Source organism: Thermobia domestica, chromosome 6 (assembly GCF_964235325.1).
Source record: "Thermobia domestica chromosome 6, izTheDome1.hap1.1, whole genome shotgun sequence".
Lineage (NCBI taxonomy): Eukaryota > Metazoa > Arthropoda > Insecta > Zygentoma > Lepismatidae > Thermobia > Thermobia domestica.
Window position 1 is genome coordinate 14,169,180 of NC_137459.1, and position 12,228 is coordinate 14,181,407.

Below are 12,228 nucleotides of genomic sequence, written 5' to 3' on the forward strand. Positions count from 1 at the left end.
ATTTGTTAAAATAATGTCAGTCACTATTGTATCGATTTTCATTGTTTCTGCTTTTATAATCTACGTGGGTAGAGCTATCATTTAGTTACAAAATAAATAATATGTTTTTTCTTGTCCTTAAATAGAAATATCTGACACGTTAATACTGAAATTTTGTTAAAAGAGCTGCTTTAACAAAATAAATTTAATAAGTTCCACAAGACATAAGTTGTTTATGCAGCCGAAATTTGCAACTGTTGACTGATTGCCGTTTAGCGTTCTCTTTCGTCGGCGAGGCTATGTGAGAAGTGGACCTATAGGTTTAACGCGGAATTCGATCCACTGTCGTTCAATGTTCTCCCACTCGGAATTGTCCCCAGGACCCCATGCACCAAAGGTTCGCGTGCAAGCCAGTGAGATAGGGTTTGTATGTTGTGTTGTTCAATGATTTTTATTAGGAATAAAATACGTTACAGGATGATATACTGATTGTAAATATTATAGTGCAAGTTTTGAACGATTGTGTGGTAAAAGGAGAAATATAAATTTGGACAAATTAAAAAAAAAAGTCCTGAAAAAAAACTGTAGGATATGTGAAACATATAAAACTTAGGAAAAGCCACTTCAGCAAAACGAGCAGGATTTTGTTGGGGGTAAAAAGTTTAATCATATTATTATTAATTTCACACAAATGTGCCACACATCATAGCATGGGCGGCGATTAGGGGGACAAAGGGGGACAGTTACCCCCTCCACTCTTTTGAAATGACCCATTAATGTCGCTATATAGTTTCATTTGAAAATATAAAGTTTTTGTATGTATTAAGGTTCATAGAATGAAAATGAGTGTTCTGAAGTATTTTATTTGTTTGCTGACGGAGTTTCAAAATTAAACTCTTTAGATCTTTCCCTTTGAATTTGTTCAAATTCCTCAGTTACGCTACATACATCAGGGATGGCCAACGTGTTGACTGTCAAATTCTGACAGATAGTCCGCGGCAGTCACTCTACCGCCATTCATCAAACCTTGATTTCACCCTCACCCTCATGAGAGCCGCCCTTGTGTGGCTGAATACTTATGCTTGCATCGTAGTTCAAGGAACATTTTGAAGTAAAGGCATTGGATACTATTGATAAATGATGTAAACGTCACTATCGACCGAGATCTCCATTGTAACAGTTGTTCCATTTTAGGTGTTCCACAGTAAGTTATACGATGATATGTTTAGTTTCCTTTCTTTAGGACGTATGTTAAGCAAGGGCGGATCCAGGACGGACTTCTGGTGGGGGTGGTGGGTTGTAATACTGCTACTTAGAGCTACTTTTAAGAGCTCCAAACTCTGGGATGCGTTTTATTTGTATATATAAAATAGTTTCCTCTTCTGCGGGGGAGCGATCGCCCCGATCGCCTCCCCTGGATCCGCCACTGACGATAAGGAAATAATTCAACAAATAGGTTGAATAATTGATGCTCTGATCTTCATGAAAGAGGCCCTCTCGAGGCCTCCTCACCCTCAATTACCCTCGCCCTCAATGATATGAGGGCGAGGGTGCGCGAGGGCGAGGACAAGCTTCGATGGCGAGGGTGAGGGTGCGCGAGGGCGAGGAAAAGCTTCGACGAAAAGGGCGAGAGTGTGCGAGGGCGAGGAGAAGCTTCTACAGCGAGGGTGAGGGCGCGCGAGGGCGATGGACAATTCCATTCGCGAGGGCGAGGGTGAACGAGGGCGAGGGCCAACTGCTACTGCGAGGGCGAGGGTGAGTGAGGTCGAAGTAAAATGAACATCTATGGTTGTAAGTACCTGTGTGTACTAGCTTCAATGCTCGTTCTTCGCACGGGGAGAATGATTTATGAAAAATATTTAAATCACCTTCCTCTTAACGTATATAATTTAATGAAAACATATCAGTAACGTAGCCAGGATATGTGTTTGGGGGGGGGAGACAAGTGTTGTTATAGGTACATATAGAGAAATTACAAACAAAAAAATATATAAACACAAAAGTATATAAAAAATTACAAACATCAAAGTACCAAAGTACAGTGTCGGACCTCTTTGGAGGGCGCCCTTCTGGCCCCTTCTTTCCTACGCCACTCATAAAAATATAGAAGATACTCTACATTCGGGATAAATTTTGAAACAACCTATACCTCCAGAATGTGCTATTAATCACATTGATATGATTGAAAAATCCAGATTCAGGTGGGTACTAACTATCTTCCAAAAGTCATTTCAAGTGGGTTAGACGTTTTCCGGACTCGAAAAACTATGAATTTGACACCAATCTCAGTCATTTTCACCCTTTATTCCCCTTCTCTGTCAATTAGCTGAACTTGGACTTAAACGCATTGGAAGCATCACTGTTCATCTCAGCTATCGGAAAACTATGAATTCAGCACTAATATCGATCGTTGTGAATTAGTTTTACATGCCACCCCTTCGAACCACTCTTTGGGGTGTCCTACTCCCACAATATATACATATTTTCAGATTGTAGGTTAATGTCTAGCAAGTTTGGTTGAATTTCCTTCAGGAGCTTCGGAGCTACATTGGAATATACAAACATGCATACACCTACATCCAAATATACATATTTATCCCCATTGGGTGGCTGTCACTAATCGCGAAACACCTCCTGCTTGTGAGAGTTATGTGTGACAGTGGCAGCGGAAACTGAATGCAACGAATTCGCGACGTACAGCTCACGTCATTCCTGTTTAGTCAACAATGTATTGACTGTTTTGTCTACTTTTGTGATTGTGATAAATTTGGCGGCAACAAAACAACGTGTTTTTGGTTTCATCTCTTATTTTCGTGGAAAATACTAAAGTATTGATAATATAAAAAATGTCTGACACTTATAAATGTTTTTACGTTACACAGACACAACGGTGCCAACTTCGGTCCTATCGTTTCTCGAGACATTACAAAATTGTTCTATGTTGTTGATAAATATTACTGAATACTTTTTTATGTGTAATAATGAAATAATACCAACTAGAGATTGTTTTTTTATTGCTATACTGAAAAAAGAAAAAAAGAAAGAAATACTGGACAGAGAAGCAAAGCAGGCCCAACCCGTAGATGTGATGAACTTCAGAAACGTAAAACCTTCAATTGTTTATTGGTTTATATTTATGAATGTAAGGTGTATTCAAGTTAGCTCCCCCAGAAATCGTCTAAGCTTCTGTCTTAGTTTCCAGACTACAGACCTAAGAGGGGGTGAGAAGACCTGAAGAGTGTGGAATTCCACTCACTATTCCACCATATCTTTTCCTTACAAATTACTACAAGTGAGTACTATGAGATATATGTAAGTTATTGTTACCTTTCATTGCAGTAAAAACTATTCCGTACACTGATTCGGGGCAGGTACTGAGAATATTTTTTTTTTAAAGAACTAAAATTGTATTCATGGTCTCCGTAGTTTGGTGGTTAGGTAGTCGATTCATGTCCGGGAAGTCCTGTTCGGAGCACCCCAAATTCAGCTGTCTATCCAGCGTCGTGAAGTAAACTGGGAAGATACGTAGAGGCGTGACAGCCACCTAGACTAGAAAACGCTAGCGATACACTCGTTTCCAACCATGTACCGGTCGTGAGTTGCTGACCAAGTGGCCTGAGAATCAGGGTTTTCAAGAGCTGTGACACTTTGAATTTATAGAATTCCATGAATAGCAGTGGCGGCTGGTACTATATGTTGCATGGTTGTCCAACTGGATATTTTTTTAATACTAAAACTATTTTTAAGTATTAAAGTAATGTATCAGTAAAAAACAAACATCTGCTCTTGAGCGCAAAACAGTATTGATGCATTTCTGAAAAAAGTCAATCAAAAAAACGGAAAGAAAGAGAGAGATTTACATTTCCAGTGGCAGCGAACGTTGCCACTGGAAGCAGTAACATTGAGCATATGGCAGCGAGCTCCTATCTCTTAACATGGGGAAGTGGATTTATTCTTGCATCGCTCCTATCTTCCCGTATTGGTCTCATGCGGTTGCCTTTCTTCCGCAACTGGTCAACTTCTGTAATAGTTACGAATACCTCCGCTTAGCAGCGCTAGCAGGGTGAGGAAGATACAGATGCGTGGAAGAAATAAGTTATTCACAAAACATAAACTCGCAAGGAACAAATATTAAGTCTGGTAGTAGCAGGGACGGATCCAGGCTAAAAGTTTGGGGGGCGGTCGTTCAAAGTCAATAGATTTTATTTAACATTTATAATACAAAGGTGAAAATTCTTGGGATAAGATTTATTTTTTTAAAAATCCTTTTCTGGGGGGATCGATCAAGTCTCGAAGAAGAAAATGTTACTACTGGTCTAATTCCTAGCTGTGTGTCTTTCGTGCACATGATTCTGTGTTCGATTTCCGGCGGAGAGCATAAATTAATATCAAATCATTCACTTCCAATACTCATCTGTCTTCTTTAGCCTAATTTGCTGGAATGTTAAACTACTTTATTTATTTTTTTTCTCATTTTCGAAGGAAAACACCTTAGATTTCATGCTTCTTTACAGACAAAAATACGTGGTTTCTGAAAATGGACTTTTTGTACCGTATATTTATACAAAGAAAAGCTAACAAAATGCATATTGTCGGAGGAGAGAGGTGTTTCTGGACCCTAAAGAAAATAAAGCGGAAAATATTTGCGGTAGCGATGCTTTCTATTCAGAGAAACTTGGCGAGCAGCATTTCAGATTTCAATAAAGTCATAGGAAAATTTGAAGCCCAAAAGATGGAAGAAAGACCTTCCATTCTAAAATAATGCATAGTTTATATAATTAAATAATTTTGTTTAACTGCGTGCATGCAATTTTCTTGCTTTTTTTCTTCTTTTAACGCCATCATTCATGGCTTACAGCACATACTATATATTCGATTTATCTCGTGTTCAATAACATGAGTGTAGAGGTTTTGTATATAAATAGTATATAAACGTACATTGAGAGTGGTTGTTTGAAAAAAAGGAAATAGCTTATATATTCAATCAATATTAGAGAAATAATTTAATCAATAACATACAAATAGAGCTTAAAAGACTTTCCTCTTCATATTTCCTGAATATTTTTTGCATAAGACTCAAGAATGCTGGGGGGGGGGGAACACTTGCGCGTACCTACATACCTTTGATATTGCAACATTGCAACCGGTGCTTGTACAGACTACGAGCCGCTACTGATGAATAGTAGAAAGTATAACTGTGTAGAATATCACACAAAGTTGGAAATTAAGATAAAAGGCTGACTGAGTAAGTTAGAAATTATTTGTAATATTGTAAACGTTAAATACGCAAAGATTTTTACTGTGAAATGTAGCCTAGCTGCTGAATGTAGCGAATTCGCGAAACATTGGAAGTACATAATAAAATACATTTTGCATGTTTTAAAATTGATCCAACTTTAGTGCCCTTAATGCAAGTAAAATACATAACTGAATGTTTTTTTTTTTTCAAAATATTTTGAGTAATTCCTGTATAATATGTAAGAGCAGCGCCGAGGGTGTTGCCCCTGACATGCCCGTTCTTGTCTCAACTTGGGTTTAAATGTCATCGGGATTACCACTTAACAGCTTAACGACGACGAAAATTTTGGATTCGACGCTAATCTCGGTAATTTGCTACATTTTATTTTTCACCCGTTTCCACTCTCAACGCCGATAAAGGATGAACTTGGACTTTACTCTATCGGGTATGTGACTATTAATCTCAGTGTTGCGAAGAATTATGGATGCGACGCTAATATCAGTCGTTCTTAATTATTTTTTGTAGTCACTTGCTTCCCACCGCCACAGGGTCGCTAATGAAGGGTAAACTTGGACTTAAACGGTTTAGTGAGTGTTACTATTCATCTCAGGGACCCCAAGAACTATGAATTGCATGGACTAAAATTAATCATTTCTTTAGAATTCTTACACGTTCCGTACTCCCTATGCCCCTCTAGGAGGTGTAGGGAGTGCTACCAAATTAGTGGGCTGAACAAGGTCATAAAGGGCATCCGAATTGTCACCAATCAACTGATTTACTCCACGAATGATTTTTAAATGCCCCCTACCTCCCACTCCCTTCTAGGTGTGCTAGAGGGGTCTTTCCTCAACAGTATTCTTTTCTAGATTATAGGCAATACAGCCAATATGTGATCAATTTGCTTAAAATTGCTCCAGTCGTTCCAGAGTTAGGTTGAAATATACATACACACATACATACACATATATTCCTTTTTATATATATAGAAGACTATTTGAAACGTTCGTCCTTCGCACGGGATAATAGGTTTATGGAAAATATTTGAACCCCCTTCCCTCTCAGAATATTCTAACTATATATAAAACTACATGAACTGGCATAAAATTAAGGGGTACTTCCGGTTGACGTAGGAAGTTGAAATTTGGCATAATTGTAGCTCTCCTGGACTAATCGACAAGAAAATTCCTAAAAGTGAATACTTTTAATTTTGGGGGGTCTAAGGGGGGAAAATGAAGAAATTCCCCATGTTATTTAAATGGGTTTATTTTATTTTATTTATTTATTTATTTATTTATTTATTTATTTTACCTATATTCTCATGTTTGAGGTACTTGGAATTAGAATAACAACTTGAAATTCGGCATGCTTCTTCGTTTCCGTTAGCATTACCTAAGTGAATCAATAGAAATAAAAGTTTTCAACTTTAGAAGCTTCTATGGGGAACTGAAAGATCTTTCCCATGCTATTTATATGGGACACATTTTACACCCCAAAGTTGTTGGGCACTTACTGTAGGGCTACAATGATCAAATTTTACATTATAGTAGATTTTCGGGAGTAACCGACAGCAAAATTGCCAAAAGTGAATATTTTTAATTTTAGGGGGTCTAAAGGGGAGATGAAGAAATTATCCATGTCATTGAAATGGGAATTTTTCTGCATTTATAATCTCATATTTTAGGTACTTGGAATTTCAATATAAAATTGTAATTTGATATGCTTGTACGTTTTCGTTAGAGTTACTTAAGTAAATTAGTGAAAATAATAATAATAAAAAAACAACTTTAGACTGGTTTTATAGGGAACTGGAAAATCTTTCGATAGAATTGTGGGCTTAGGAGGCAAATTCAGCAAATATGGAGAACAAATGCACGAAATTCACTGTTGATGCAAAGGCTGATACATAAGAGATACGAGGCCGTATCCATGCAATTGCTGGGGTCTTGGAGCGGAACCCCCCAGCTAGGCAAAGGTTAGTTTATTTCAATAAGAGTGTAATGATAAAAATACAGAACATACTCTGTTTTTGGCATAAATATTGAAATACTCTACCCCAAAGAACACGCCTTTAATCAAATTGATAAGATTTTTTAAAAAAACAGCTTGAGGTGTGTACAATCTTCCAAAACTAATTTCCAAAACTATGGATTGCACACAAATATGAGTCTCTATCCATCACGACTCTGGAACTCACAAAAGCAATAATTAACACTTCTGACCAGAGTATATACACTTATTTATTAAAACGAAAGTACAGTGTAATGTTAAGTTGTCGAAACCTTTACACTGTACTTTAGCTTTAATAACTGTATATACTCTGGTCAAAAGTGTTAAACATTCTTCTAATATGAGTCGTTTTGAATTATTTCTTACATGTTATCCCTTCCAACTCCCACTTCTTGAGGTGTCTTACTCCCACATTATTTTTTTTTTTTCAGATTGTACGTCGTCTGCCACAAAATTTGGTTGAAATTGCTTCAGGTCCTCCGGAGTTATGCTGGAATATACATTCATACACATGTAATCTAAACATATATAACTGTACGAGTAATGCTTTCGGTGTTGCCTCTGTGATGAAGTTCGCAACACTGCTGAAAATGGCGTATTTCTGGACAATATTTAAACTTATTGTTGTTTTCCTTTTCTTTTATAGCATTACAGGAATAACTTTTAGCAGATGTAATTACAGCAAGTCTTCGCAATTACATGATTTAAGCAGCGTTGTAAACTTCAGCAAGGTCTATCATATCTCCGGAACGGTTTGAGATGTCGAAGTACTGTAAACGGCAAAATAATTTACACATCCATTGCAAAACACACAAATAACTAGACACGATACTTATCTAAGTATTTTTTTCGAAATAAAATCTTTTGAAAAATGTAACTTCATTGTTATTCATTGGAAACAAGTCATACCATGACCATAGTATCCAACATATGTCTTGGATACTATCCGATGTGCAATGTCTTGTCCATCTCCGTTGTACCTTATGTGTGACAGAGAATTCCAAAATTTGGATGTTTGTGATATTATAACATCCTTAGTTTGCAATACTGAATAATAAATGTGATATTTTAAGTTTTCATTTACCATGTTGATTTGAAATATGTAATAATCTGACGTAATGCAATTTGAAAAAATATATCACTTTATACTGGGATGGCAACACTGTTCACTGGGTGGTGCTATTTAATACGTAGAACTATGTCCCCCTGCCTATAGTTGCTTCATGCAAAGTTTAGCTTTTCTTCCTCTTTTGATTTCTCAGTTATCACGGATGTTGCAGGTCCACCTTGTATATGAAAATGCATAAAACTTAATAACTCTTGAACCACTCAACCAATCGCAATCAAATTTTCAACATAGATGAGGTTCGGACCTGGGACGATTTTGTCATTTTACTTTGAAGGTACAATATAGGAAAGGGGAGAGATATATGCATAATAATAGCAATATCTGTGACTGAATTTGTGACTTCATCACTCTTGAACCACCCGACCAATCTCGATCAAATATTTAACATAGATAAGGTTTGCACCTGGGGTGGTTTAAATAATATTTTGACGGTAGAACTTACGGGAGGGGGGTGAATGGGGGATATATACCAGAGATGGGCATTTTTGCTAACCCTCACTCACCCTCACCCTCAATCGACTCCATTACCCTCACCCTCAGCCACCCTCACTCTCAATCGACTTCCTCACCCTCAGCCTCCCTCACCCTCAATCGGTTTCCTCACCCTCAGCCACCCTCTATCAACTCCCTTACACTCATAGTTTCTTTCATGTACTAAATAAACAATAAGTAAGGGTTAATATGACTCTCATTGAAGTGATTGAAATTTATATTACGTAGATATACGTTATATCTACGGTATAATATTATTTATATTTCATATACTTGTATATATATAATAAATGGCAATTTTGCACTGGAATCGCTCGCGCTCGGGTTCACCAAAACAAGAAAGAATATCAAAGGGTCGCAGACATAAGCTCACCGGGCATAAGCTCACCTTTGTTAATGCAAAAGCGGACAAAAGCTCTCCGGACATAAGCTCACCACTAATAATATAATTATATTATAATATTATAAGATAATTAATGCAATAAAGAATACAATAATGATAATTAAATACATTTATAGGTTAACTAATTTAATTGCAAAGGAAAATAAACCTGAATAAAATTTGAAAAAGCACCTGAAAAATGACAAACAGAAAATATGGCAAAATGAAAACCAGATTTTGAATGTTAACATGAAGTACATTTTGAATATTAAAATATAAATTGAAAACGGATTTGGACAAACAAAAGAGTACTACTTCCTTTTACTGAAGAAAGTAATCCAACCCCCACCCCTATGCTGGAACTTTCGGTGCAGGAAATTTTGTAGCACAGAAATATTGGTAAACGAAATTTTGGTGAAAGGCTGTCTCCTTGTTATTTTTTTTTTTTTTACTATGGCTGAAATCAACTCAGAAATGTTTCATTTTCCTTTAGAAAGAAATGAAATAAAATCTTAAAGTTTTACTACCCACGATTATGCCGGTTAGGCTAAAGAAGACGGATGAATAACGAATGAAATGGTGGAATGAAGAAAGTGGGAGAACCCCGAGGATACCCACGCACAAGGTAGTTGTCCACCACAAGGTTTAGTTGGCGGGGACTGAGATGTAACCCGGGATCCAAGCACCAGAGGTGAAAGCTCTACCACTGGTCTACCGCTCTCCCCCTTTAGAAAAACGTATGATGGGTATGAAGATGTATTAAAATCTAGACTTTGACTACTAGTAGACCTAATTCAGTAGGGAATAGAGCTATTAATGCTATATATCAGTTGTCAGATATCAGAATAAAATAATAAGGATGTTGCAGGGTTTAATATGTTAAACGTGGGTTGACTTTGAGGAACTTGTAATAAAATGCTCTAGATATTTAAATCTGGGCTTTGACTACTAGTAGGCCTACCTTCTCAATAAATAGTAGGCTATATTACTAACGTCATATAGGAGTTATTAGACATCAGAATAAAATATTAAGAATGTTGCAGAGTTCAAGTCTTAAGGCTATTATTATACTTGCAGACCAAGGCTCATCAAATGAATCTCTTTATTATTTTATTTATTAAGAACAAAACTTGAACTTATTAACCAAAAGAAAAACCTTTGTGTTAGTAAATTAGAAAGAGATTTCTTTGAGTGTTAGGCTGCAAAAACGACGACAGCACTAAGAAGCAAGCCCTAATTACATCTGAGTATGATGAATTCGTAAAAAAAAAAAAAAAAAAAAAAGAGTCACAAACCAGAATCACGAATCCCGTTAGGTACCCAAATTCTATTATGTAAGTATGCATGCCTAATCATCAAAATATTTTAATGCAGTGATGAATTGTCCGACCTATAACAGGCACGTAGCCAGGATTTCGTGAAGGGGGGGTCCGTGACATGAAATGCTGTGGTCATCACACCAGGGGCTCGATCATTCTGAACAATTTTACTGGAACATATATTGGTTTGTTTAGCCAGGATTTCATAGCGGGGGGGGATATGAAATTCTGAAGACCCAGGAGCTCGATCAATCTAAACTACTTTACTACCAACATATATTGATTTGTGAGGATATATTGGAAAGTATTTTAATAAACTATGAAGAAATCTCGAGTAAAAAAAAAAAAAAAAAAAACGTATTGAAAAAGATTATACAATATTTACATCCTTCGTCTGTTTATTCAAATATAATAATTTTCCTTTCATTATGACCTCAACTATTATAAAAAGTACATATTCACTATTATAAAAAGTACATACTCAATAATGTCTTGTAAAATATTTTGCAATATCTGCGTTCCTTTTTCTGTTGAATCAAATGTTAACAGAACTTTTTTTCCACATATATTTTTGTTTTTATTATTCAACTACTGTCTGTTTCAAATGACAAGTTAAAGGAGCAGTAGAAAATTGTTTTTGAAATAACATATTCGATATTGCAAGGGTGCGATGACGAAAAATTATGATAAAAAATGTCCACGCTGTTACACAACAGTACTATGCTTTCGGAAGCTTGAAATCTCTCTGACTAGTAGCAGAAATTCTGAGAATTCCGCAACTTTTATAGAAATTTCGAATTCCCTGACTCATACAGGATATATCGCTCACCTCGCAACGATGTATTGCAAGTAATACAAATTTCCTCATAAGAAAGAGTAACCAAAAGCTTCCTGTAGTTTATTTTTAACGCTGATCATTCTTTTCCTCATTTCATTTTCTTTCATCCTTCCCTATTTTTTTCCATTTCTGGTCTCGAAGGGGGGTTCCGGACACCCCGGACCGCCCCCCTTGGCTACGGGCCTGTCTATAAGAAAAAATTGGTTCCAAAATTTCCAGGGCAAAAATTACGCCTACTGTCGCCGATGCTTAACACATTAAACTTGCAACATTCCTATTTTATTCGGATATCTGATAACTGCTATACAACTTTAGTAGCTCTGCTTTCTACTGAATTATTAGGCCTATTTGTAATTGTAGTCAATGTCTAGATTTTAATATCCAGGGTATTTTGTTAGAAGTTCCTCAAGGTCTGTTCACGTTTAATACAACGCAACTCCCAAACGTTTTTTTTTTTTTTACACCAGATAAATAATATAAGATAGTAGCTCCATTTTCCGCTTAGGAAGTAGCTAACGCCTAAATTTCAATATTCGGTGAATTTTATTAAAAGTCCCTGAAGGGAGCTTATGTTTGCTATCGGTGAGCTTTTTTCCGCCCCTGTAATATAAGACTACCGGTGAGCTTGTGTCCGACGGGCGGCGGTAATTTTGTCACCAAAATATTATCTCTTATCTCAAATATGATATCTAAAATACGTAACTATTTATTTAATACTACTACTACTACTACTACTACTACTACTACTACTACTACTACTACTACTACTACTACTACTACTACTACTACTACTACTACTACTACTAATAATAATAATAATAATAATAATAATATCAGCTCTTT